The sequence below is a fragment of the Vicugna pacos genome, chromosome X (assembly GCF_048564905.1).
Source record: "Vicugna pacos chromosome X, VicPac4, whole genome shotgun sequence".
NCBI lineage: Eukaryota > Metazoa > Chordata > Mammalia > Artiodactyla > Camelidae > Vicugna > Vicugna pacos.
This window is the reverse complement of record NC_133023.1, coordinates 7,202,419-7,229,660: the sequence shown is the minus strand read 5'-3', so window position 1 is coordinate 7,229,660 and position 27,242 is coordinate 7,202,419. Positions and strand designations below refer to the sequence as shown.

General features: G+C 41.0%; 1 protein-coding gene across 8 annotated transcripts in view; it reads left to right on the top strand.

Moving 5' to 3' along the window:
* Nucleotides 1-27,242, top strand: part of MID1 (midline 1) — a 333,537-nt gene that overhangs the window by 150,443 nt on the left and 155,852 nt on the right. The window contains exon 1 of one of the 8 annotated variants that reach the window (XM_031671145.2): nt 26,084-26,326. The exons of the other annotated variants lie outside the window; for them this stretch is intronic. The gene's annotated coding sequence lies outside the window, so the exon portion shown is untranslated. Of the gene's footprint in view, nt 1-26,083; nt 26,327-27,242 lie in introns of those variants that run through there. 8 annotated transcript variants of the gene reach the window in all.

The window sequence follows — 27,242 nt, the reverse complement described above, 5'->3', positions numbered from 1 at the left end:
TGAATTGGATGTCTTTGAGAGAAAGAGAAAAGCCATGGAGAGCTGCAAAGATTTTGGTCTGAGCCTCTGGCAGGCTCTAAAATGCCTGCTTGCTTTTAGCGATGGTCACATGTTGAAAGGGCCAGAGATGGGACAGACGGGAGCAAAAGTGTTCTGATGAGGCTAGTCACAGTATTCAAATCCAACAACAGGAAATGAATAGAATACCAGTCCTTCCATCAGGACACTAAGCGCAAAAGAAGAAATGTAGCTTAGCATCTGTGAGTAAAACCAATTAGGGGAGTAAATTCAACACGAGTTAACAGAACCTAATGTCATGCTAATTTGCAGTAATACATTTACTGTATCTCACGGTGGGATCACTCTCGCAGTATCTCATTTAGCTATAGAGCAATTGGAGCTAAGAAAAACAAAAGATCATGACGAGATGTGAAAACAGACCACAGAAGGACAAGTTGACTTTTTCTTGGATGAGTAGCCCAGAAGCAAATGAACAAGAGGCATACTGACTGTCCTCGGTTACCTGTAGGGCTGTTGTACAAAAGCAGAGTTAACGTTGAGTCCTATTGACTAGTTTAAGTTGGGTCCTCTAGGTGGAAGCTACTGTGAGAAACACTTTAGCTCAGTGGAAGGATAGCTCTCCCTAACAGACAATGCTGGCGCTCTCACATACCTCTGAGCTCATCTCCATCCTTGGGACCCTGACACACTATATGTCCTAGCCCCTGTTGTTAGTCAGGTGGGGCCATGTGCCTGCCAGGCCAATAAAACTGGAGTAGGATTGATGTACGCTATTTCTAGGCCTGACCTCTAAAGACTCCTTCAAGATCTTCCACATGCTCTCAGTTCCCTTGCCTGCGCCTACCTGCTGCAGAAGGCCCAGGGAAAAACTCTGAGGCCCTAGAAGATGGAAGTGGAAGGAGCCTGGGTGCATGGGAGGAACTGGGACAAGAACTCCATGCTGGACTGTGATATGACCATGAAATAAACCCTTACTGTGTCAAGTCATAGAGATTTGGGGGGGCTTTGGTTGTAACAGTTGGATTTACCTACCCTGACAATATATCTTCTAACGTATAGAGTTGCTCAACTGTAGAAGAGATTGCTAGGAAGGGAATGAATTTCCTGTCCTGGATGTGTCTAGGAACACTCACTCAGATGTGGAACTCCTGAGGCAAAATCTAGCTAGAGATAAGTGACTTGACCAAGTAACTAGTACAGCACTTTTGAATATTTTCCACCAAGTTACCCTATCAACAGGGAGTTACGACCTTTTACTCCCAAGTGACAGGTGGTTTAGTTCATGTGAACTTTCTCTGACGTCTTATGTTTTCATAATCTTATCTTAAACATGAATGCAGTTTCTGTAGTCTTCTCAGTTTATTTTAATATATATTTAATATGTCAGTTTGTTTTAATAAATATTTTTTAAATGTTATCAAGTACATACCATTACTGAAGAGGACTGTTTCTTTGAAATCTTCCACTGAGGTGGACCCATTAGGATTAAATTTTCAAAAATTAGTATTTTCAACGTCAAGCTGTATCAAAATCAGTAAATTCATATTTAAGCCCTGTCTCGAGTGAAATACAAAACTGAATTCAAATGAGAATGTACATTACTTCTCATCAAGCTAAAATTTATAAATCATTTCCTGTGTTGAGTTAATAGTAAATATTCCACATTACATGGTTCACGTTAAAAAATTATAACGCCAGCTAGGGTTCTTTGGAAAATGCTAGAGACTTCTTTATCTTCTAGGTAACATATATAGAAATGATTTTCATGGCCATTTTTTTTTACTTAGATGAATGAAAACTGTAACTCTGTTATTGTGTCTGCTTACAAAAAGAAGTTGCTGTAACATTCTCCTGGTAACGTGATTCAGCTACAGGGAGAGGTGGGTTTCTCCCTCAGCATTTTCCCATAACCCCACCACCTTCCTTTAAATCAGCCCTGCCAGACAGAGTGGAAAGGCAGAGTGTGTGTTAGAAGCTGCATGCGAAGATAAGATGTCTAGGCTGTACTTGAGAAAAGGAAAAAAAGATGTATGTGCCTAAGGACATCATTTTCTTCCACAGGCATTCTTTCTAGTCAATGTTTAGGCATAAATAATACCTACTGGCACGCACCTACTTAGAGGGGCAGACTTGTTCTACAAGGAGTAGCTGCTTTGCTTCACTGATTTTGTCCATGGATTTTTACAAACTTTCTGATATTTTAAAGCTGTTTCCCCATATTTATTTTAATATAGATTTTGAGCTGTCTTTCTTATTTACTCGTTTATCTTTCATTCTTTTTTTTTTAACCTTTCATTCTTAAATGGAAAGCAGAAAACATAAGTGAAAGGAGATCATTGTAAATTTAAGCAAATCTTCTGAAATATTTTAACAAAATAAAACTACTCAGTGTCCATCTAGTGGCCAGTATGAAGACTGGGTCTCATGCCTTGAAATTCAGTGGTAATATGACACCGGAAGAGCCAGCAGGCAGATCATGAGGGATAATAACAGGGACCAGGCCACAGGCGGATTGCATCACTTTTTCCCACAACCCAGAATTCAGTCACATGATCAAAGCCTATTCACGTGGGAAACTGGGCAATAATGGCCTTCCTGTGTGTCTAGGAGGACAAAATGCAGCAGAATTTGGTGGCTAGATAGCAACCCATGCCATTCCAGCCTTTTCATGTGTAATGCAACAATTAACAATGATTAGTAAGGGGGAGGGTATAGCTCAGTGGTAGAGTGTGTGTCCAGCATGCATGAGGTCCTGGGTTCAATCCCCAGTACCTCCATAAATAGATACCTAGGTAGATAAATAGGTAGGTAGGTAGCTAAAATAAGTAAACCTCATTACCCCCTCCTCAAAAAATAGTGTATTCTTACTGTGCACTTATCTCAATGAGGTAGACATACTTTGGATTTTATTTTGCAGATGAAATTAAAGATCAGATTTGTTAAGTGGCTTTTCTTTCCCTGAATCAGACATCTTATCAGTCTGAAATAAATTCTGTTTCTTGCAGTATTAGTGGTTAGTAAACATTTCAAAGGACTGTAATTCAGCTTTTCAGGTGGCGTGTTTTTAGTTGGCTACTTTGGTGGCTTGAACACTGTAGATTTTCTTTTTTTTCTTTCTTTTTTTAAAATTTCACAGATGGAAATTCAAACACAGTTCCAGGATTGATGAACTCCTTGGCATAACAGTGTTGTCAAGAATTTTGATGTGTCTGTTTCCTATTCTGCCGTCCTCAGTGAGGCAGCTTACATCAGCAAGTGGTTGGAAGATGGTTGCCCTAGCTCCAGGCATCACCTTGTCACTTGCCCATATCCAAAAGCAGGAAGTGGAGTTATTCTTCACACATCCCGCTTTTTTGTGGTTTTGACAGTCCCGATTCACCCCTTGGGGTTGAGGACAGCACACCTCCCTGAATATCTCTGTCCTGAACCTGACAAAACTTGGGGAGGGTGCTGTTAGCAAAGATGAAAGGGCAGTGACTATAGGGTGGTCACCCAACAGTGTCTTACAGATACAACCTCGCCTCTTCGTAAGTATTAGAAATGAGCGATAAAATGAGAAATACTGGAGCATGGGCTTGAATCAAAGGACTTTGGAAATTTTTCCATTTAACCCTCATCTTACAGATGGATAAACTGAGTCTCAAACAGGTTAATTGGTTTTTCCAGCTTAAACAGCTAGATAAAGGTAGAGGTAGAACTAAAAGTGAATTTTCTTATGATCAGTTTAGTGTTTATCTGTACATGGCATGTTTAATCGTCAATAGATGACTGATCACAAGATGATGATACGTTGTACTTGCTTACTTGCTTTTTGGTTTTCACCCAGTGAATTATGAGCTTGTCAAGGGAAAGGAGCCTTAGTGAGCTTTGAATCTCCAGTGCCTAGCACAATGTCCTATATACAGAAATAGTAGACTTCATATTTGTACACTGTTTAATGATGGGTTGCATTGAATTCTTACCTTAACCCTAGAAGTGGATAAAGAAACTAAAGCAGAGGAGAGGCTTACCCAAAATTACATAGTCACTGAGGCATTGTAACAATAGCACAGCTACAAAAACATATGCTGAAATGTACAGATACAGGGAAAGCCCCAGGGAAATCTTTTTCCTGTTGTTGCGCATGTGTACGTGTGTGAAACCTTTGAAATGCTTATGGCAGTGGAATCTCATATTTTTCTGCCGGAGGTGAAGGCTGAAATTAAATCACAACTGGAATAGTTAGAGCCTGTGGCTGGAGATTATTGAGGAATTTTGTTCAATACTTTTTCATAAAGATGATAGGCAGACAGTGATGTGTACAAGATGAAACGAGAAGGCAATTTTGACAACTGGAGGAGATCCCTAAAATGAGCAATGAACAACATGGCTGAGTCATTTGTGATAATTCTGCTTCTCTTTCACCTGCACGGAAGACCATCTTGTTGCTTGATGGGTTCACCCAGGACTGCGCTTGAATGGCGATGACTGTAGTTTTCATAGTTATCCACATAGAGGAATGGGATTTGTTCTGATCAGGCTCACTACGTGCTTTGGACACATGGAATCAGATGCATCCTTAAGTTCACGACTACCCTCTCCCCAAATTATAACCCATCCGTTTTTGGTAACGTGAGTAATCTATGCCTGTGATTCTGATTTCCAGTTTTAACATTTGTTACCTTTCAGGTTTGGGGTTTTAGAAAAACTTTTTGCACTTTGTTAATCAACCCTTCTAGAGTCCGAATGTGAAATTAAGACACCCAGTACTGTTAACAGTTTTCCAGAGGTGAGTTTGACCCTTCCCAACCTCATAGATTTAATTTTGTGGAAGTACTATTGGGGAAAGACCACATAGCAAGTAACAATACAAAGTGATTCCTCTTTTATAGAATGGTAAGCTGAACGAACAAACTAACACAAATGTCAAAATATAGATGTGGTGGTGGGAAACATCCTGGCTCAGGAGCTTAGAAGACTTAGATCTTATATCCTAAGTCTGCCTCCTCTATCATTTAAACGTAGGCAAATGCTGAACGTTGCTTTCCTCTGCTAAAAATGAAGGGATCCCCACTTTACCTATCTCCCAGATTATTGTTTCAATTGAAGTGTGCAGATGAGATGGGGCAATGCCACTTAAACACTAATTCACCAGGCAAGAAGGTCACTTGTACATCTTATCCAGTAGTAGGATATCAAGATCTTAGTGAGAGAAGAAACCTCAAGTACGTGCTTCTTATATCCTCCAACTAAGACATTCAAATCATGCAAAAAAGACAGCCTTTTCCTTTCTGTAAGCCTATTCTACACCTTCTTATTCTGCAAAACAGCTGTGGAAAAATAAATCAGAGAAATGATGCTTTCTGAGTCTCCCTCTCAGAGAATCGCAATATATATTAATATTTTAAAGGTTCAGAGAAAACTTGCCATTTATAAAAAAGAAAGATTGCTGAACTTATTTTCCAAACTTGATTTACCAAAATTACTCTCCCCCTACCCTCCCGCAACAATTGTTACTGTACCTTGGTTCTGTTCTCAAGGGGAAGATGACCCACTTTTCTCATTGTTTGGCAATGTGCAAGAATGTGGTTTTTCAGAAAATTTTCTCCTGAGCTTGAAAACTTCTGTTTTGAGCAGAAACGCAGGGGGAAATGTCCTTCCTGTAACGTCCTGCTTAACATCAGGGACTGGTAAGAAAGAAGAGCAGTTTCTGGGGCTTTCTCATTAGCCTATTTCTGTTTAAATTACTCTTTGTTATATTTCCTTTCCGCTTATATTAGGTCACCATGTGATGTAGCCAAATACGCTCTGGGACTGTACCAGAACCTTAGGCCCGGTGGCCTCTTGAAGTCAGGCAAAAAGCTGGAAGTAATTTTCAGTTATCCTGGCCACTCAGCCTCTTCCCAGCCTGTTCTTATTACAAGAACCACTGGGCAGAACTGAACTCTTCCAGCAAGCAATTGCAGAACCATCAAAATTTAGAGCAGGAAAGTTTGAAAATGTCTGATGTAGAGTAGGCTGTTGTCTTGGTCTGGATCCACCCCCAGCAGATTCTGCAGCACAGCCTCCTTGTGGGAAGTGAGTGTAGGAAGTGGTCTCAGGGAGCAGCAGTGTGGGACGGGGGAGTAACATTACCATGGAACATTCATCGGGACTCAGAAATTAACATTGATACATTACTATTAATTCCTTGTACTTTTAAACAGATGCTCTCTAATCTGGGAGCACTAGTTAGGGTAGGAAAGCTGGAGCCAAGGGCATTACCAAGTTGGCTCCTCCTATGGGCAATGGAGATTTATCCCAGGGAGGGTTTTGAGAAGCTTATCAAATGTGTCTCAGAACTGATCTTTGGGACAGGAGGCTCTTGTGCACCAACAGTCTTGGGTGGCCCCGTGGGAGTCCCCTCCCTGTGCTTCTGGGTTGCCCATCCAGGAGAACTGAGATACAGGAGTCCCGTGTCCTGTCAGAAAAGCCCTAAGGCAGAAATCCAGAGGCCCTTGGTATGTCCGGAGACAAGACCCCGTCTGTCACACCCAAGGGAAACTGGATGAAGCCCATGTAGGAACCGTCACCATGGCAGTGGCTGGAGGAAGAGGTGGCAATGAGAGGATTTGACTTGGTGCGTAAGAGGGATCCAGTCTGGTGCTCGGTAAACCCTAGTGGTTTATCTGGGTGGAGTCTAACCCCTCGCTACCTCCCCGAGGATTTTGAGACCCTTAGAAGTGAACCAGGTTGCCCTGGACCGCACAAAGTTTGCTGGTGGTGGAAAGAATCGGACACAACTCTCCTGACTACCTGTTCACTGGGGCTTTCAGCCACGTGGTGCTGCCTCACCTCCATCCTTGCTGTGGTTGGAAAGCATGAGAGCAAGGTGCCGTGCAGTCGTACCCACAAAGTCTGGGAAGAAGTTCAAAAGAGATGTCTGGCTTCAATAATGGTAATCACAACAGAGGAGCTAATGCAAGATAGAATAGGATCAATAATTGAATGAGTGATACAGACAGGCTCAGTGAAATTAGAAGGAAGGCAAGCAAGGTTTAAAGAGAAATTGGGCTTTGGAGACTGACTCTGCGCTTGTAAATCTGTGTATCTTACACCTTCTGAGTATGAAAGGGAATGTTGTTTTTGTGTCATGCTTGGAAATTGTGCTGTGTGACTCTCATGGGAACTTTGGACCCTGTTCTGGAGCTAAGAATAGCTGGGATACTAATTAGGTTACTTGAAAAACGCTGAAGAGGAACTCAAGTGCAGAGAATTCACAGTGGGACCTCATGGCCAGACTGAGGTTGGCTCTAAGTAGGGTTAGCACATCGACCACATCCTTGTTTTCTCATATGGAAAATCATATCATGTATTAGAGATCTCCAAGTTTAAATATTTGAGTATTGGTATGTATTGTCTCTAAATTCAAATATTTGAGTATCAGGATGATTGTGTGTTCAATTATCCCAATACTCAAACATGAGTAACGACAAAGAAATGTCATGGAGGGAATGACTAAAGATAGTGTTTGGAGTGGGCCTAAGACCCCAGAGAAGGAGAAAATAGGGAGATAACAGAGAGGAAGGATAAAGGAAGGTTCTCCTACTGAAATTTAAGTACCACATGTCTGGAAATTTTTTCCTTAAGAATTGATTCTTTTGTTAGTCAGAGTAGAGTATGCAACAGCATTCCTTTATCAATGCACTTAAAGGGCACCATTTTAATGACTTAATGTTAAGGTATATAGTTAAGTACATAACAGACAACAGTAAATGATTGCCTATTAGTAATCCTTTTTTCTATAAGAGAATTTTGTCCAGCCTTTCCCACTTCCCCTCAGAGTATTCACCCAGATTAATTTTTGTACTTTTTTAGAAATACACTTTTGATTTCAGGACAATTTTAGATTTACAGGAAAGTTGCAAAGATAGTAGAGAGAGTTTTCACATACTCTTCACGCAGCTTTCCCTAATGTTAACATCTTACATTACCATGGAACATTCATCGGGACTGAGAAATTAACATTGGTACATTACTATTAATTCATTGTACTTTTAAATAGATGCTCTCTACTCTGGGAGCATTAATTAGGAGCCCAGATCATTCTAATGTTGGTATTTGATTGAAATGTGATACTTCTTTGTGAATGAGCAATAAGTGGGCTTTATAAAATCAACACCATAAGCACAGAAATGACCATGGGTCTTTGGTCAGGTTGATATGGGCCTATGAGAATTCCATGGCTTCTAGCAGCCCTGGGAAATTGCTGGTTTATTGGTAAAAGTAAGTAAGTAAAGTTGACCCATATTGAAACCAATTGTAAAATATGTGTTTGAATATTCACCTTAGCTCTTTGAAACCTTCAAGTCTTTTTAAGAACAAAAAATAGCTGTTTTTGAACAAAACGTTCTAAGCCACTGTGTAAATGTGATGTGTTCAGAAACATGCTGCTGCTGATGGCAGTACCCTTTTGGACATGACAGTTGACCCAGGTGACATTGTAAGATTCAAGATTTTGAAAAGAGGCCCTTGGAAACATCCCAGATGAGATGGCTCAGTGGGAACCTACCAGATGGAATTTATGAGCCTCTGTCCTAGACAGATGTTTTCCAGCTGGCAAAGCTGTGACAAGAAAATGCACCCAAATGCTTCTAATGGACAGATCTCTGCACACACACACTCACTCATACAGACACAGAGCCTTTTAAGAATGGAAAATATTTAGACTGCTTAAAAATATCCATTGCTTAAAAATAAAATTAAAAGTTCAGGTGTCTGTCACCGCTGGTCCATCATTTATATGGAATACTAGGAAAGTTGGAGATAATTTTATACTTAACACTGTTTAGTTGATGCGCAAACATAAGGAGAACTCTACCCGTTGTCAGAATAGCCCAATTTGTCAGCATCACATCTCCCCATCATCTGCGATAGTCTTTGAGACTAATTTCAATTCTGACCATGTCACTTTTGGGTTACATTGCACTGAATCTGGTGGACACGAGTAAGGTGGCCTCTGACTTCTTGAGCTTTGACGTTCAGCCACCAGAGGCTGCTCTGAGACCATTCTCCTCCTTTCATTCCGGGTCCATATCCCAATGGGAAACCTGTAAGGACTGATTTGGCTTCCATTGCTTTGAATTTGTCCTCACTCAGCACAGTTCCCTGGTGGTCGGCTGCTGGAGTCGATTAATTATAGTGAAGAGGACAAAAACTACATGTTACTGTCTGGCTTTCCTCTCTGTTTTTAAGCTCTTAATCTTATTCTACTTCTTTTAAGTAAAAGGGAACTGGGCAAGGCTTTCCTCCTGACATTTGCTAATTTTTCATCATTTTTTCCTCTGTTACTGTATTTTCAAAGAAGATTTTTGAAGTGTTTTTTAAAAAACTTTATTCCGCAATACTTAACTTCCACATGGTTTCTATTCTTCCACATTTTACCAGCATTTTATAGTTGCTTTCATGCTGTTTCCCCTGTTTTATTTTTTCAAATCTTTGTCTAAGTCTTTTTCTTTATCTAACAAAACAAACCAAAAATTAAACAAAGGAGTATCTGTAGTTAAGAAGGATTAAAAATGGTTTCAGTGCCTGTAATGTATTTTTTATTTAATCTTGGGCAACTAAGCACTGATTTAAATTGTTAATTGAAGAATGAAACCAGTTTCTTCATGTGAAATTGCTTTCAGTCTTCTCGAGCAAAGGCATGATTATGGTAGACAGTGATCAGCCTGTGGAAAAGAACTGGTTTTATGTTGTTACATGTCACCCTAATTAGTATACTTCCATGAGAATAACTTACTACATAAAGATGTAAAGTTCTACAGCCATGGGAAATACCAAATTAATAGTTCTGTGGCAGGCAAAGTCATCAGTGTATAGATGATCTGGAGAATTTCACCACTGTAGTTCTTTAATGCTAGACTTTTTTATTTTTTTTTGCAAAATTCCATGTCTCATCAAAAAGAGTATAATTTAAGTCTGTGTCTTAAATGTGCTTCATTTTCTATAGAGTACAGAAAAAAGCCAGGTTAACTTGAAGGAAATGAATGCATAGTTTATTGATTTCCATTTTTAGTAACAGATGGAAGTTTCAAGATTTCTTTTGCTCTGAAATTTTTTGAGGTCCCATGAAACATTCCTAAATGTTTGATCCCATTATATTCATAGAGTGGAACCATCATTAGCAATATTTGCTATTTCCCCTCAAGTGTAAGCATAATGGTAGAGATCTTTACCTAACCAAGTTGTGACTCAAGTAGGATACATAATTGATGGCAGCCACAAGATGTAAATTGGAGCCCATTTCACTAAATGCTTTGACAGAGGTAGAATGCCAACGAAAGTGCTAGATTCCTCCCCTGTGGCAGGTTCCGCTTTTCACCTTGCCCTAGCTGAGCAGAGAAGCAGAAGTCTTTTGCCCGTGAGTAAAGACTTATTAAACCATCATGATTTAATGTGGCATATTTTTCTCTCAATTTGCGTGCCTGACAATCGACTTCCTAAGTATCATGTTCAAGCTGAGCCTCAGAAGAAAAATAGACCCACTGAAGGAGCATTAGGTCAGCTTTGTGGGATGCATTAGCGGCCTGTCTGAACAAAGACAGGGGACTTAGGCACAGAAAATCATCACGTGGCCCTGGGCCCTGGGAGCCTTGCAAATGCATTGCATGACTCATTATTAAACATGCCGAGAACAGACAAATTCCAGGCAAGTGAAGCATCCACTGATTCAGCTGTAGTTAGGTGGGTTGTGTGATATTGGTCTTACATGCTTTTCCTTAAGGAACTCCCACGCCATTTCCAACCGCTCCTGAACACCACATGTCAAAGGCACAGAGCAACTGTATTAAGATAAAATTGTGAGCATTAAAGACAGGCACTTAAATTAGTATCACCCTCAGGCCAGGTAGACTTTGCTAAGTTGCACAGGCTTTTTAAAATACCAGCACTCAATTTTTCTAAACTGTATCCATAGCAACCTCTTTATCAAGGGAATAGTTACCTGAAAGGATACGCATCTTTTCAAAGAAACAGGGAGAAATAAAACCATATTAGTTAACTGTGGATATTATTACTTGGGTTTAAATTTAATTAGGGGCATGATTCAGGAGGGGAAGGGGCTTTTAAGAAAGTTTTACAACAAATGTGCTTATTTCCAGTAGAATGTGTTTTCATGTCTTCTTTATCACCAGAGACTTCTTACATGTGGATTTTTTTTTTATTAAAATGCCATGAAATGACTGGGTTTCAGATACTGAAGAGTGAATAGCAGCCGTCCTCCTCTTCCTGCCCATGGCACACCTACTGTTTTCTTGGAGCCTTCCTTTAGCATACATGATGGGTATTAGCCTGAGGTTTTGCTGCCTCTGGATCTTTGGTGCTCATCGACTGGGTATTTGTTCCCAGAAAGGACAGAAAATTATATAAAAGTCCACCATCTTTCTATTGTGAGGTGACCTGACTTAGGTCATCCTGTTTCCAAGGAGCTCTCTCTCTGATGGAATGGCCTTTCATTCAGTGGTGTCATATCATGTAAGCTGCAAGGAAAAGCCAGATGTTGATCTTCTGATAATATCTGATGACAAACTGAGGGAAGGTCAAGGGGAGCTGTAGAACTGAAGAGCCTGCCAATTGCAACTTCTCCGGTCTCTTGGGCAAGGAGTGGCAGGAACGAAAAACTTTCTCTACTCTCTTAGGTTTAGTCGTTGGGGCCTGCAAATTAAACTAACAAAAGCCAGCTTACGAGGATAAAAGACATACAATGTTAAAAATATTTATGTGCCCTGGAGTTCACAGAGAAGAAGTAAAACTCAAAGAAGCAGTTAGACTCGAGGGCCTATATGCCCTTTTCACAAAGAAAAGAGGGTTTGGGCTTCAAGGGACAATAAAATGTGAGGAGATGACCAAGAGAGAAATCTGGAGGAACTCTTAGAAGATAAGGGCTATTTTAGTACAGGCTGTTTATACAAACGCTTCTTGGTTGTTGACACAGCCTTCCCTGATAAGAATCACTCTTCTCTCCCTGGTGATGGGGGGGGACGCCTTACTCAGAGGGATATTTATGCCCTGATTTTAGACAGAGAAGAGGAGGGCAGACAACTCTTCCTGCATCTGTAGGTTCTCAGTTGCCTTTAGCTCAAAATAATCCTGATGCCAAATTGGTATATTTGGGGGTGACATATTCTGATCTGCTTCAGAAAGTCTACACATCAAGCTTGGAGCTTGTAGTAGCCAGTGTCAATCTGGGCTGGTTTCTTAAGCAACAGTGCAGTCACACAAGGCCCTGAGCTTGGTTTAATGATCTGTGGCTGCCTGCCAACAAAACTTTACTTATGGACACTGAAATTTGCATTTCATATACTTGTCACATGACAGGAAATAGAATTCTTTTGATTTTTTCTCAACCATTTGAAAATGTGAAAAATCATCCTCATCTGGTGGACAGGACAGTAACAGGTGGTGGGCAGGGTTTGGCTTGAAGGGAGGGCCCTTGATCTAGAGGAGTGATTCCCAAACCAGCAGCATCAGCCCCTCCTGGGAACTTGTCAGAAATGCACATTTCCAGGCCCCACCCCAGACTTGCTGAATCAGAAGCTCTGGGGTGGGGCCCTGGTAATTGTATTTTAACAACCCCTCCAGGGAATGCTGATGCTTGCTGGAATTTGAGAACCACTGATCTAGCCAGACTAGATCAGTTCTGGTTCCCTACTGCTCATTCTCATTCCCTAGGGGAGGTTTTTAACAATCTCTGCACCCAGGTCTAGCCCAGCTCAATTAAATCAGAGTCTCTTGGGGTGGGACCCAGTCACCAGTCTCTTTTAAATCTTCAGGTGATTGCAACTGATACTTTCATTGTACAAGTTAAGAAACTGGAGCTCAAATAGGTATGGTGTAGTCCACTTACACGTGTTTAGATACATGAGCATTAAAATAGTACATTGAGTGATGGAATGTATTTGCCAGAGGCTTCAGGGGTCATGGTATCTTTTATTACTAGCACTGATTAATTTAAAAACACATATGGAAACATGCCCTAAATGACATGAAAACTAGTTGTAGAAATTATAATTGGAAGAGAGAAGGTGCAGAGCCTCAGGACAGGCCCATCTGCAAGCAGTTTGGGGCTAAGGCCAGACTTCTGAGATTCAGAAGGAGGACAATCTCTTAGAACGTCCTAATGTCCTTCCCTGGCTTGGAGCTGCTCGTCCTTATATCTGAGCGATTATTTCCTAGTCTGTATGGGGAACACGCAAGTAAATTTCAGTCTTAAATGTCATTAATGACAGTGAGAAACCAACTTTTGCATACTTGTGATGGGTTTTTTTTTTTTTGACTCTTAAGGACTCCTGTGCCTTGGGCGTTTTTAAAGGGAATTTTTTTTTAATTGAAGTATAGTTGATTTACAATATTGTGTTAATTTCAGGTGTGTAGCTGAGTGATTCAGTTATACATATATTTTTGCAGATTATTTTCCATTATAGGTTATTATAAAACATTGAATATAGTTCCCTGTGCTATACAGTAAATCTTTGTTGCTTATCTATTTTATATATAATACTGCATATCTGTTAACCCCATACTTCTAATTTATCCCCCCACTTTCCTCTTTGGTAGCCGTAAGTTTGTATTCTGTGTCTGTGAGTCTGTTTCTGTTTTGTATATAGATTCACAGGTATTATTTTTAAGTTTCCACATATAAGTGATATCATATGCTATTTGTCTTTCTCTGTCTGACTTACTTCACTTAGTATGATAATCTCCAGGTCCATCCATGTTGCTGCAAATGGCATTAGTTCATTCTTTTTTATGGCTGAGTAATATTCCATTGTGTACATATACCACATGTCTATCTAGTCATCTGTCAGTGGACATTTAGGTTGTTTCCATGTCATAGGCCATTGTAAATAGTGCTGCTGTGAACATTGGGGTGCATGTATCTTTTCAAATTAAAGTTTTCATCTTTGCCAGATATATGCCCCAGAGTGGGTTTGCTAGACCAATTAATAAGTCTATTCTGGGGGGAGGGTATAGCTCAAGTGGTAGAGTGCATGCTTAGTATGCACAAGGTCCTGGGTTCAATCCCCAGTACCTCCTCCCAATATAAATAAATAAACCCAATTACCCCCCACATAAAGAAAAAAGAGAAAAAAATAAATCTATTTTTAGTTTTTTAAGGAGTCTTCATACTGTTTTCTATAGTGGCTGCACCAAACTACATTTCCACCAACAGTGTAGGAGGGTTCCAAAGGGAGCTTTCAGATGGTGAGTACTTTGTTCTGAATTTTGTCGGCAAAGGCTTCACCATATCTGTGCATTCCATGGAAGGAAGAACATAGGCCATGTATGCAAAATAGAGCTGGAGAAAGTAAGGCATGATAGAGACTGAGTCATGCAATGATGACAAGTGGTTTTGTACAAACTGACTATTGGGTGTTTTTATTGTCTCGGTAGTTACCTCATCACACAAGCTGCGCTTTGTAGGTGTTTACCGTGTGCTGCATTCTCACAGTTCTCTGTTTAAGAGCGTGTTTCCAGGGGCCAGTCAGCCTGAGCACATAAACCAGAATCTGTGGTCTCTTAGCTTTGTGACCTTGGCAAGACACTTGGCCTCTCTGTGCCTCAGTTTTCTCTCTTGGAAAATGGGAATAATAGTATGAGTATCAGTTCTCATAGAGGCAAAGGAGAGTTCAACGTGTAAACAGGCACCTGGCATCTCGTAAGCACTCAGTAAATGTTAAATGACATTAACTGTAAAGAAATCGCTTCATTCAAATCACAGTAACTTTGGGGGAATGAGCAGATGGGCCAGATCCACAGTTATTAAGTGTCAGAGTCAGTATTTTGACTGAATCAGTTCCTAGCCCCAGTGCTGTACTGTATTGATTGGGAATAATAAGCCAAGTATTTATAGGCGGTGTGTTTTTTCCATGTATAGTATAAACTTTTTGGCTTGGTTCACACACCCTGCACTGTCTTTCTTTCTGGACAATCTTACCATGCTTCCAGACTCCCTCTCCCACAGGGGACTGAAGCAGGGAGGTGGCCCCTCCTCCTAACAGCTCCCCTTGACGGTGTTCCCACCTCAGACCATGGTGACTTCATGTTTTCAGCTGTTCTAGCAAAAGACTTGGAAGTCATCCTAGTCTCCCCTGTTTATCTGACACACTCACTCCATCTGCAAATCACATTGGCTCTACTGTCACAATATATCCAGAACACCACCCCTCTCCCCCCCTCCACTGCCATACCTGTCCGATCCACCACCACCTCTTACCTGAAGAGCCAGAAGAGCCTCCTCAGTGACTTTCTTTCTGCCCGACAGGTGATCTCCTCCCAGCAATCCCTCTGAGCTCTAAAACGTCAGTTGGCTACTGTCGCCCTTCGGCTTCAAATCCTCCAAGTCTCCCCATCTTGCTCCAAGGAAAACCCAAAGGTCTTCCCGAGATTGACTCGACCCTACATGACCTGCAAACACTGCCCCCCCAACACACACACACTCACACTCACTCTCTCTCTCTCTCTCTCACACACACACACACACTCACACTCACTCACTTACTCAGACATGTTCTTGAAACCCCGCTCTGCCTGCTGTCACCCTTACTCTGCTCCAACTACCACAGGCTCCTTGCCTTGCCTTTGCCCTGGGCTCAGAGCGTCTGCAGGTACCGTTCCCTCTGCCGGCAGAACTCTGCCCCATCCACCATCATCGCCGAAAGTCTTCCTCGCTTCCTTAGAACTCTGCTCAAATGTCACCCTATATCAACTTCCCTACCCCACCCCACCAGCACTCCCCACCCCCACTTACACCATCACTGTCAGACCTACTTTATATTTATTGACTGATTTCTCTTGATCCCCCTCCACTGGAAGGGATGCTCATGCAGGCAGCACTCAGCCTGTCTGCACCTGTCTACGTGCCCCTCCAGCTCTGGGAACAATGCCTGGCACATAGTAGGCACTTAATAAATACTTGTTGAATGAGTGGCCATTTGAGCACGAGGAAGGACTGCATCTTGGTTAGCATGAGGTTAATGCATGCGAGCCCTCAGCCTCCTCTTCTCATAGGAGGCACTGTCTTACCACTTGAGATCTCTGAGAGCAATGAAAATCAATTCATGGAGATCCACAGATACTGTATGTTGCTAATGAAATCAATGGCTAAAGCATTAACATGCCAATTAGCTTTGAATAAGGGGGGAGAAAAAAATGCTCTACCAATTGTACTCCTAACTATTGAAATAAATGTATTCCATTCAGAAAGCCATTGGGGAATTCTGAATGCAGAAGGCAAACCTCATTCACAGTCCTCAAGAAACAGCCCTAAAATCCACATCCTGCCCTTCACAGCACAACAGTGACATCTTTTTCCATGAGGAGTATGTAATCAATAAGCATTTATTTTTTCCATGACTACAAATGATTGGATGATCACAGCCTACATTTAGAGAACCATTCAAGGTAAATACAGTTCATTAAAATGCTTCAGTTTGTTTTCAGATGTGATGGTAAACTTCTAGCTCATCTTGAAGGTGCAGTGTGAGGTACTTTGGGAGGTAGATCTGGACTGGAGTGGCAGCAGCATGTGCTGGAAAGAGCCCAGATTTTGGAGTCAGGAGATGTGTTCCAGGTTCCCATATACCAACCATAAACTGGATGCATCTTGCAGAGGGCCTGATGCATAACTGGTCCATGACAGATGCGGGATCCTGCCATTCCTTCCTTTTCACTCAGCACAGATACCTCCTGCTGGGTTTTATTGTATTAAATAGCACATCCCTCTAGTGCAGGTATCCACTTTTTTTTTTAATTGAAGTTTAGTTGACTTACAATATCCACTTTGTAATTTAAGTTTTGACTAAGACCTCTTAGTGTGTGGTGTATCCGCTGGTTTTAAATTCCTTTAATTGGTTTAGGTTAATTTGCCCAGTTGAAGGCATGTCTCACCAGTTGGTTTGTTTCTAAAGATGACCATGACAAAATTATCTTTTCCCAACATACAGTTTAGGAGAAATATCAGTAGGTCTTTTTGCTACAACATAGATAATGCTATGAATGGTTCTTTTGTTCATTGTATGATGTTATTTAAATTGCTCACATAAAAATAATTTTAAAAAGCGACTGTTTATAACACAGGCAGTATAAGTCCTTTTTGTAAATTAATAAATTAAAGGAGAAATGAAGCATCATTTTAATGCTGTTTCTCAGACACTTAGAGTTCTTTAATAAATACAGAGAAAGCTAAGGCGCTGATATTCATCGTTTACATTTTTTTTCCCTTGCCAGAAGGATATTTATCTTGCATCAGGGGAATAGTATCGGAAAGCCTGTCTCACAGTACGTGTGACTTTTCATAAGCGGTTTCCAGCAGAGGAAGAGCTCATGGTGAGCCATCTAGTTATAGGAAATAAAAGGAAATATTATTTCCTTGGCTATTAAAAGAGAGTTAAAAAACACCTCTGATCTGTGTCTAGCAAAGGAAAGAGACGTGTAAACCATGATTCTTAAGTAGTTTTTATCTTTACCACCATCTTGAAGCCAAGTATTGATATTATGTGTGAAGTGAGAGAGGGCTATCGTCAATCAGAAAAAAAATACAGCCATTTCAGCAATCTTTGTGTCTGAGAAGCACCAACCTAAAGGGGAATGCATTGTCTTATAAGGAAGGAGCACAAATCCTATTCAAAGCTTCTTTTGATTAAAATTTCTGTTCACCTTCTGTCTGTGTGATGATCAATGAACCAGCCTGATGTGGGTTTCTAACATAAAAACTGAGATCTGATTCACAAAAGTTAATTTTTTTTAATCTCTAAGACTAATTTAAAAATCAGCTTTGGGTATTAAAATATTAAAGGTTTGAGAGACTAATCCTTTTCATGTGTAAGAAAAGTAAGAGAGATAAAAGAATAAGAATAAGAAATAAAATGGTAATAATACGAAGAACAGTAACCAGCTATTCCTAGCCACATTTAAGCCCACAAGAAAAAAAAGGATTTAAATCAAGAATGATGCCAATTAGGAATAAGAAGAAAATGGGGGTTTTGATTAGTCTCATGACTTATTAAGGCACCTGGGTTATAGAATCTTCTTTCTTGGAGATCTAGAAGAATGTTTGTCTGAAACAGTTTGGATCAGGGCTAATATGTGTATTTCTCGCTACACGTGGCAAATCAGTCATAAACTCTGAGCAGATTAAATCTGTGGTGGGGCAAAGGGGAAATGCCAATCAGATCATTTGTGCATGATGTGGTGACATTGCACTTGGGTTCAGAATGGGCCATCAGGCATGTAACTCCTCTCAAGTTCTGCCCTGACTCTTAGGTCAACTATGGGCCATCAGATAATCATAAACTACTACGAGTTTACAGGAAGTAGATTTGAGGACAAGAAATTGATTTAATGACCAGGGAGTATATTTTTGTTTATTTTTAATTAATTTTAATTTTTTATCAAAGTAATACGTGTTCAAAGTACAACTATATTAAAGATCTGTAATGAAAAACAGCAATTCCTACCACATTCCACTCCATTTTAGGAGTAATTGCTTTCATTGTGTAAAATTTCCTCTGGTATGTACTTTCATATTTTCCATAATGTGCTTGTACTACTATTTCTGGGTTTGTGAATTTTAGACATTAACATCCTACATATATCAAAAAACAATTACCTTTCTTAGACATCCTCAGCCCACTTCCTCCTCATGTAATTGCGTCAGTTAGGAATTGTGTTCAAGTAACACAAATCCCAAAACATTGGCTCAAACAACATGAAGTTTGGGGCTCGTTAGGAAACTCCAGGATATCATCAGGAATCCAAGATCCTTCTCTCTTTTCTGATTTCCAGGTTTCCCATTTATTCCATCCTCATGGTTTCAGAACAGCCCGTCTGTCAGGCAGCACAGTCATAGTCCTAGTGGGGAACTCTGGGAAAGGCAGAGGGCAAACTGTGTGTGTCTCCTTTAAAGAGCTTTCCCAGAAGCCCTACATAACAGCTTCTATTAAAATTCCATAAGCCATCCGCCATAATAGTCTCATATGACCACCTGCAGGGGAGGCTGGGAAATGTTCTTTGGCTGAACAGATTTCTGCCCTCAAAGAAATTGAAGTTCTTTTAGAAAGAAACAAGGGGAAGATGAATATTGGATTGGCTACCAGTAGTCTGTCACAATGTCTTTAGCCAAAATCACTGCCAATGTGGAGAGTGTGCTGTATACTGTGCTTCCTTTTTTGTGCATTCTTTTCTTTTTCCTGGAGTTAATAATGATCTCACCTTTTGCTTCTGTTTATGTATATCTGATCATCCTCAAATGTGATCTGTCAGTATCTTTTTTTTCCCCCCTGGAGAAATTGATCTCCATCTTTCTGCTGCAATCTAGACTTGGGCTTAGGACTGCTGTATCACTCATCTTGGACTTTATTCTCTTTATGTTGGTTTCTCTGTTTACTGAGTCCCATTGGATTGTCCTTGGTTAATTCCCTACTTTTGCTAAAACATATTTGACTGGATTCCAACAAAAGAATACATGGCATGCAAAAATATTGAGTCTTTGTGTAAATAATTGCATTCTATCTTGACATTTGATGAATAGTATGACTTGGTGTAGGATTATCAGTGAGAAATCATTTTATCTCAAAACTTTAAAGCCCCTGCCTTCTAGTGTTGCACTTGAGAAGTATATAATAAATCTATTGGCAAAATTTCTTTATAAAAAGAGAGCCTTTTTCTCATGGAGGTTGTAAAATTTTTATTGCAACAATTCAGTAAACATATGGACTAATTGATCTTATACTCTATGCTTATGTTTTACGGGACTTAAAACAGTTCCTTGGCTAGGCTATAATACAGTTATTCCAACTCTCATCTAGGTGTTGCTGTGCAGGTGTTTTTGTCAGTGTGGTTAACGTCTATAATCAGTTGACTTTAAGTAAAGGAGATTATCTTTGATAATGTGGGTGGGTTACATCCGATCAGTTAGTAGTCATAAGAGTATAAATGAGGTTTCCCTGAGGAAGAAGAAATTTTGCCTGAAAACTGTAGAATGAGCTCTTATCCGCCTGCCCTAAGAATGTCAGGCTTAGTAGTACTCAAAATGACTTAAGTCCTTGAAATAAATGTCAATATATGAGTTATATATCCTATTGGATCTATTTCTCTGGAGAATCTAGACTGATCACAGCCCTCAATGACCTCAGAATCTCAAAAAGGGATTGATTAATAAGACAAGTAAAAAAATGAATTGTTATAATAATTTTTCTCTAACATTTAAATATAAGATTATAGTAAAAAAAATGATTCAGAAATTGAAGGATTCTTGAAGTAGGATATTATTATGTTGACATGAAGCAGAAGGTTCAATTGGGAGTGTGGTGAATGTTTGACAGTGGGAGGATTATACCAAAATCATAGCTAAATTCATGCAGAAACCTTCACCAGATCTCCAAGATGGAGATGACAAAGGATCAGTCATATTTAATCGACAAAAACTAGACAGTGTCCAAATATTTCACCTCATAAATCACAGAATTATTAAATGGTAAGTTATACTCAAAATTTAAGATAACATAATTATTTTAACTCCTTATTTTCAAGTGAGGAAACATGCAGTTCAATTACTTGAAAACCCTGACTGGTGACTAGCTAGGCAGCCCTGTGCTCTGTTGAAAGTCTACCCTTTACAGTACGTTCTAAAAGGCTGAGGGCTCATGTGCATTAACCTTGTGCTAACCAAGATGCAGTCCTTCCTCGTGCTCAAATGGCCACTCATTCAGCAAATATTTATTAAGTGCTTACTATGAGTGTCTCTTTGTTCTGTTTCTGTATCCACAGATTTCTTCCCTTCTTTTCAGAGTCTGTCATCCAAATTCACACAGTAAGCAACAGTTGCAAAAAAAAAAAAACTTTCCCATGTATGATTTCATTTGTCTTGATCCGTTTGGGCAGCTGTAACAAAGTACCACAGACCAGGTGGCTTATACACAACAGAAATTGATTTCTCACATTTCTAGAGTCCAGGGCTTCTAAAATCAAGGTACTGACAGATTCTGGGTGTGGTGAGAGCCTACTTCCTGCTTCAGATAGCATCTTCTTGCTTTGTCCTCACATGGCTGAAGGGGCAAGAGAGCTCTCTGGGGTCTCTTTTATAAGGACACTAATCCCATGCTTGAGGGCCCCACCCTCATGAACCCCCCAAAACACCACCTCCTAATACCCTCACACTGGGGGTTAGGTTTTCAACATAGAAATCTGGTAGGGGGGCATAAATATCCAGTCCATAATTTGCCCAACTGGGCTTAGTGATGTCAGTTGGTTTACCTGAGGTCTGTTGCCCAGTTTAGTGGCCACATCAACACTGAAATGGACTCCATATCACATTTGCAACCCATGCTTGTGGGATGCCACACTGCTCTCGTTAACAACCAAAAGGAACTAACTTAATGAGTACCTGCAGTCAGTGAGTAGAAACTTGTTTCTCTTTTATGACATCCTGTAAGAACTAAGGAGGGATTTTTTTTTTCTAAGTAGGGACTTAACGCCATTGTCAACTTAAATCATCTTCACTAATCACCTCAAATTTTCCACAGCCATCGTAAGTATAAAACAACTGGATTTCTGGAACTTCTGAAGGAGAATAAAAACAGTCTTTGCGTAGCCCCCCCAAGACTGTGCACTTGGACCAGGCATTTCCCAGGTGGCTGAGTAGACCACTTCAGCTTGGCTTTCATTGATTTTTCAATTATTATTATTATTATTTTAGCATTTTTAAAGTAACTTCACATTTTAATTTTTTAAGTATTTTGGGGGGAGATAATTAGGTTTTCTTTTTAATTTTTAGTGGGACAGACTGGAGATTGAACCTGCCAGGCAAGTGTTCTACCACTGAGTTATACCCTCCTTTCATTGACTGTTGATGATGTGTCCTTACACATATTTCAGTAACCATATGAAGTTACTAACAGTGAACCGTTTTTTACTTCCGCAAACACTAATCCCCTATGCTCTGACCTAATGGAGCCGTGAAAGTGGAGGCACAGGTACTGCTAGTTGTCCTCTAATATGTCTTATTTACCAGTATCCATCCAGTCCAGTGATGGTGGATGGACCTCAGGAACACTGGCCCGGGAACCTATGTTAAATTGGCTGTGGAGGTCTCTTTATAACCAAACCTGCACATAACTACACAGGAGTGTCATCAGGGCTGCTGTTTTAAGGAAGATCTGTCAGGACAACAACATGCCTTCAGCTGACATTTGCAAATGCTGCTAATCACAGGCTGGGGAACAGAACATCCCACCCTTTGGTGAAGCAGGTTTCTTTCCTTGCTTCACTTTACTTGCTGACAGTTTCCAGTAGGTGGATCTAATCCTCACTTAATGGACAACCCCCCGGGGCCATTTATTTAATTAGAAATGTTTAAAAAGTATGTTTATTTGTAAATGAAAAAAGTAGACTTTGCTCATTTACATTGTGCACTTTGCTGAGGGGTTTTATGAGTCATTTCTGGAGACACCCTGTTTTACCACAAAAAGCAGAGCAATTCTAATCCCAAACACTTTAATTCCGGATATAGCAATTTATAACCAAAAGACCTTGGGTTATTTACTTTGCCTCAGTGATGCTGTCCGTTCATTCTTAGCCCAACAGTGGTGATGTCTACTTTTTGGTACTTTGGTGTAGATGAAATGGTGTGCATCTGTAATGTGCCTGGTAAATGTGCCTGTAAAATGCTTGGCTCTTGTAGATACTCAGAAGTCGTGTTTGTTATTGAGCCCATCGGGGGCATTCCTGTCCTTGTGCAGAATGAGAAGACGGCAGGGAGGAGCACCATCCATCTCTATCTCTCTTGCCAGCAGAACTGCCCTTTCATGTACCTACCAGGGATTATCATATATATTCCTCCTGGAGATCTTAAAATCTTTGGCGGAGAAGATTTATATTGTGTGGATGCAAAAGTGTGTGATGCTTTCATATAAAAAAGTAGAAAATATACTGTCTCCTAAATATGTCCATGGAGCTAAGGTTCTGTTTTAGAAGGCTGGTCTCTTGCATGCTCACCTGTGTATCGGCTTGGATGTGGGAGTGTTAGGATAAAGATGCCATTGCGCTTATTGTTTTCATAAGTCCAGAAGACATATTATATAATGGGAAAAAGGTCACTTGAATAGTTTAATTTTCCCAGAGATTCTTTTCCCTTCTGTAACATGGCAGTGGCTGCAGTCAGACGGTGTCCCCATCACAGGGAAGCTGCGTGTTGCAGCCTGTTCTCTTTCCACACACGTTTGCTGACTCCCTCTTGCTGTCTGGGCTCGTGTGTATGCAGTGAAAGTGGCTGGGGTTACAGAGATGACTCGGTACCATACTTGCTCTCAAGACTTTAATAGTTTGCTAAGAGAGACAGACTCAAGAATATAAGATAACAGCGCAGCATGGAAGGGCAACAGCAGAGGTGTATCGTAGTTTGCTCAAGCTGGTGCTTACCCTCTCCTGGCTCAGCGCAGCTCTTCCCAACTGTGTATTTAGGGGCCTCGCTGCAGGGAAGGAGGGAGTATTTACACTATGGAAATTGGCAAAGGCTACAACAAATCTTGGCTTTTTTTTTTTTTTGAGAGCTGATGGTTAAACACTTACCAGCACACCACTGAATGTCTATAAGCTGCAGAGCGGAGGGGAGGGATTGATTTATCTTGGAGCATTTGGGGAAGCCGCTGAACAGTGGTGACATTTTGACCTTGTAGAATGGTGTAGGAATGGGCCAAAGGAGAAGAAAGATGGGTGAAACTTTGACAGGGTACAGAGATTGCAAGAGGAAATCCCAGCTCGTATTTACTGGGGAGGCGATGACAGCAGAAGGCAGATGCAATCATGAGAAGCTTCTGTTGAAGGTGATGAACAGATGTGCCTTGGGATTTAACTCCAGTGAGATTTAATGGCAGAAGCCCTGGGTAGTTTCCTGTGGCCCCGGGGCTGAGGGCATACCTGGGGCAGGGATAGGTGCAGTGTTTCTCAGAGTGAATCTGAGTCCTTTGGCAGTGGGATAAAACACAGATCTGCAGGCTCCTCTTCAAACCTACTGATCAGATTTCCTTGGAGCAAAGGCCCCGGGGAATTTGCACTTTTAACAATGTCCTCAGAAGTTTCCTTGCATGGTTAAGTTTGAGAAGCAACATTTCATAGCTGGTATATCAATGGTTCTCAATTGGGCATGATTTCACTCCCCACCCACACCCCCGCTCCCAACCCAGGGAACATTTGATTTTGGGTGGGGACATTATTGATTATCATGACTGTGGAAGTGCTCCTGGCATCTCATGGACTGAGGCCAGGGATGCTGCTAAACATTCCGCAGTGCACAGCACAGAGAATGATCTGACCCCAGATGTCGGTGGTGCTGAGGTTGAGAAACCTTAGTCTACCTTAGAGTGAAGGGCTCTGTAGTAAATACAAGGAGAGAACTGAAGTCGGCTCGTGTCACTAGGTGGACCCTTAACCTGCTAAGGTGAGGGGCTGGAATGGGGTCATGGACCTCCAGGTCCAGATACTGGGCTGCTAAGTTTTCATAGAACTCAGCAGAGCTGACATCTCTTGAACCCATTCAAATGATACCCCCGAAGCTGCCCGTGCGTTATTTGCTAAGTTGTTTTTCCCCCCCTCTGATACCAACCTTTTTTATACATTGAATTATTCTCACAAAATTTCAGTCTCTTCTTTGGGGAAAAGATACAAGACTGGTGCTACACAATGTAGTCTTCGCTCGGCTTGCACTTTTTTGCAATCCAAAAGGCAAATTTGCCTGGAAATTCTAGTGGTTAAGAGTTGAAAAGAGTTCCCGTTTCTATGAAATTAAGAAAGCAAACGTTGGAAATTCTTTCCAGGCATGGGCTTCAGTTTGTAAGAAGCCAGCTTGCTCTCTTCCCATCCTACTGAGATGTTTTCTCTTCCCTTTTAATAAGTTCACCAGCTCAACCTTGTAGGTAAGGTGAACCATGGTGAAAAGTAGACACTTGTTTAAAAACTTCTTCTGCACCAAACATCGGTGTCTATTTCTTTTCTTTTTTCTTTTTTTATTTTTATTTTTTCATTTTTCTTCAAATTTATTGACCATTACATGTAGGTTTAGTTTAAACTGAAGAAGCAATTTAAGAATATGTTGAATGATTTCTGCATTTTACATTATTGTGGTACACTTTGATTATATATACACCAAGACTGTGTGATTATATATTAAAATAAACTAGTAGCTCATTCAGTAATTGATTAATGATTTCAGTGTGATAGTAAAGTACTGGCTGTTACTGTCTTTTTTTGGTTGGTTGATATTTCTTTTTTTAAAACATTTTTTATTGATCTATAATCATTTTACAATGTTGCATCAAATTCCAGTGTAGAGCACAATTTTTCAGTTATACATGAACATATACACACACACACATGTATGTATATATATATTCATTGTGGTGTCTGTTTTTCTGATAACAATTTTCTTAGCTGAAATTGGGCCTCGGTCCCTCCACAGAGGAAGATTCTTGTTCATTTGCTGTGTTTTGGTAGATTTGTGCCCACGTTCCCATTCTGATTTGTCTGTCTTAGATGGATATACGGTTCATCTATATGGAAGTGACGTGGGTGAACCCCTCCTCCCTGGAGTCCCGGTTTCAGTTAAGGTGTTCTGAATAACAGTTCGGTTTCCTCCCCAGTCTGCAAAAGCAGGACTTCGGTGCAAGATCCCCTTTTCCAAATAAGCCTGAGTGTGGCCCTTTCCTGGCTGAAATAGCTCTGCACCTTCTACATGCTTTCGTGCTTTCGGGGAGCTCTTAAAAGGCAAGGGCTTAAGCTAGTTAAGCTTTGAGCCGACCCAGAGCTGTGAGATAAGAATAGAACTCATCTTTTACTTCGGGAGCTTTGGAGGCTGTTTCCAGCTGCCTTCAGTCATTTAAATCCTGAAAGCTCTCTAATCCTCGCGGAGGCAGCCTCCCCGGCTCCCAGAGCCCTCCCCTTCCTCCTGATTGGCCAGGCTCCTCCGGGGCCCACGCCAGCCACCTACGACGTTCCTGAGACCCGATTTGAAATAAGAGCCAGGCGGTCCTCGCTTCCCTGCGCCTGACTTTTCATAGGCTGGGAAGAGAAGCTTGAGAAACTTGACGTTGTCTTGGGCAGAGAGTGCGTGTAGCAACAGATCAAAGAAAAAGAGGAAGAAAACGTGCTCTCAGCTGCCTGTGGATCTCGCTGAGTTGCTTTTGTCTTGAGGGCGTCTGTCGGGCTTAGTGTTTCCCCTCCGAAGACCGCCGCGTGTGCTTCGAGGAGGCTCGCTCCCTGCTGGATGGGTCATGGAACTCTAAACATGAGGCAGGTAAGCTCCGGAGGCTGTACGGGCCAGTGGAGAGAGGGAGGGTGCAGCCCGGGACCCCTGGGATATTACTCCGGAGAGCTTGCCGGATTAGCAGATGCCTGGCCAAGTCCTTCCATTTGGCATAAAAACGGGGTTGCATTTTCCTAAGGGGACCAAAGAAGCAGATTTCCTGAGGTTCCCCCCACCTCTCCCTACTTTGGCCTCTAATGGTGATGGGATGTCAGGGCGTCATTGTAAAGGGCTTAAAAGCGGTTTGTAGAATATGTAAATCAATTCCAGTTTGCAGTCTCTGGAATGTATTGTTCAGGGTCTTTCTCGAGCTCTTAGCCTTTCCTATGGGTCAGAATAAAGAGAACTGAATATCCTGAAAAAGAATTACACGGGGTCTCTTATCTCATTTTGGCTTCCCGTCCTGAGCACTTACTGAGTTTATGACTGAGAAGGCGGGAACCAGCCCGAAATGAGCACAGATAGTCCTTCCAGAAAAATGTAGATTTGTTTTCCCATTCTAGCAGTTTTGAAACTGTTATTGCTTCTGGACCTGAGAAGACAGCCCTGAAAGTAGTGAGCTGAGAAAGGGCTCGGGGATTACTTAACTGAGTCTTTGAAAAGAATTACTAAACCAGCAGCTCCTTCCGTGGCTGTGGGGCATGATGATAAAGTTCCTTATCAGCACAGGCAGAGGTTTATAGCTTTGCCAGTAAGAAAAGCAAAGAAAAAAGTGGGTGGATGAAGCCAAAACAAGGGTGTAATTTGTAACTCCACCAAAGTTATAGCAGAATCTTATGTTAATATTTCAGTATCAAGATCAGTACTCATATAAGGGTCAGGGAGCAGGCTGGCAAGGGCAGGGAATTCCAGGAGGAATGATACTGCTCTTGCTAGCTCGCAGTAAACCCAAGTGGGAAAATTTAGC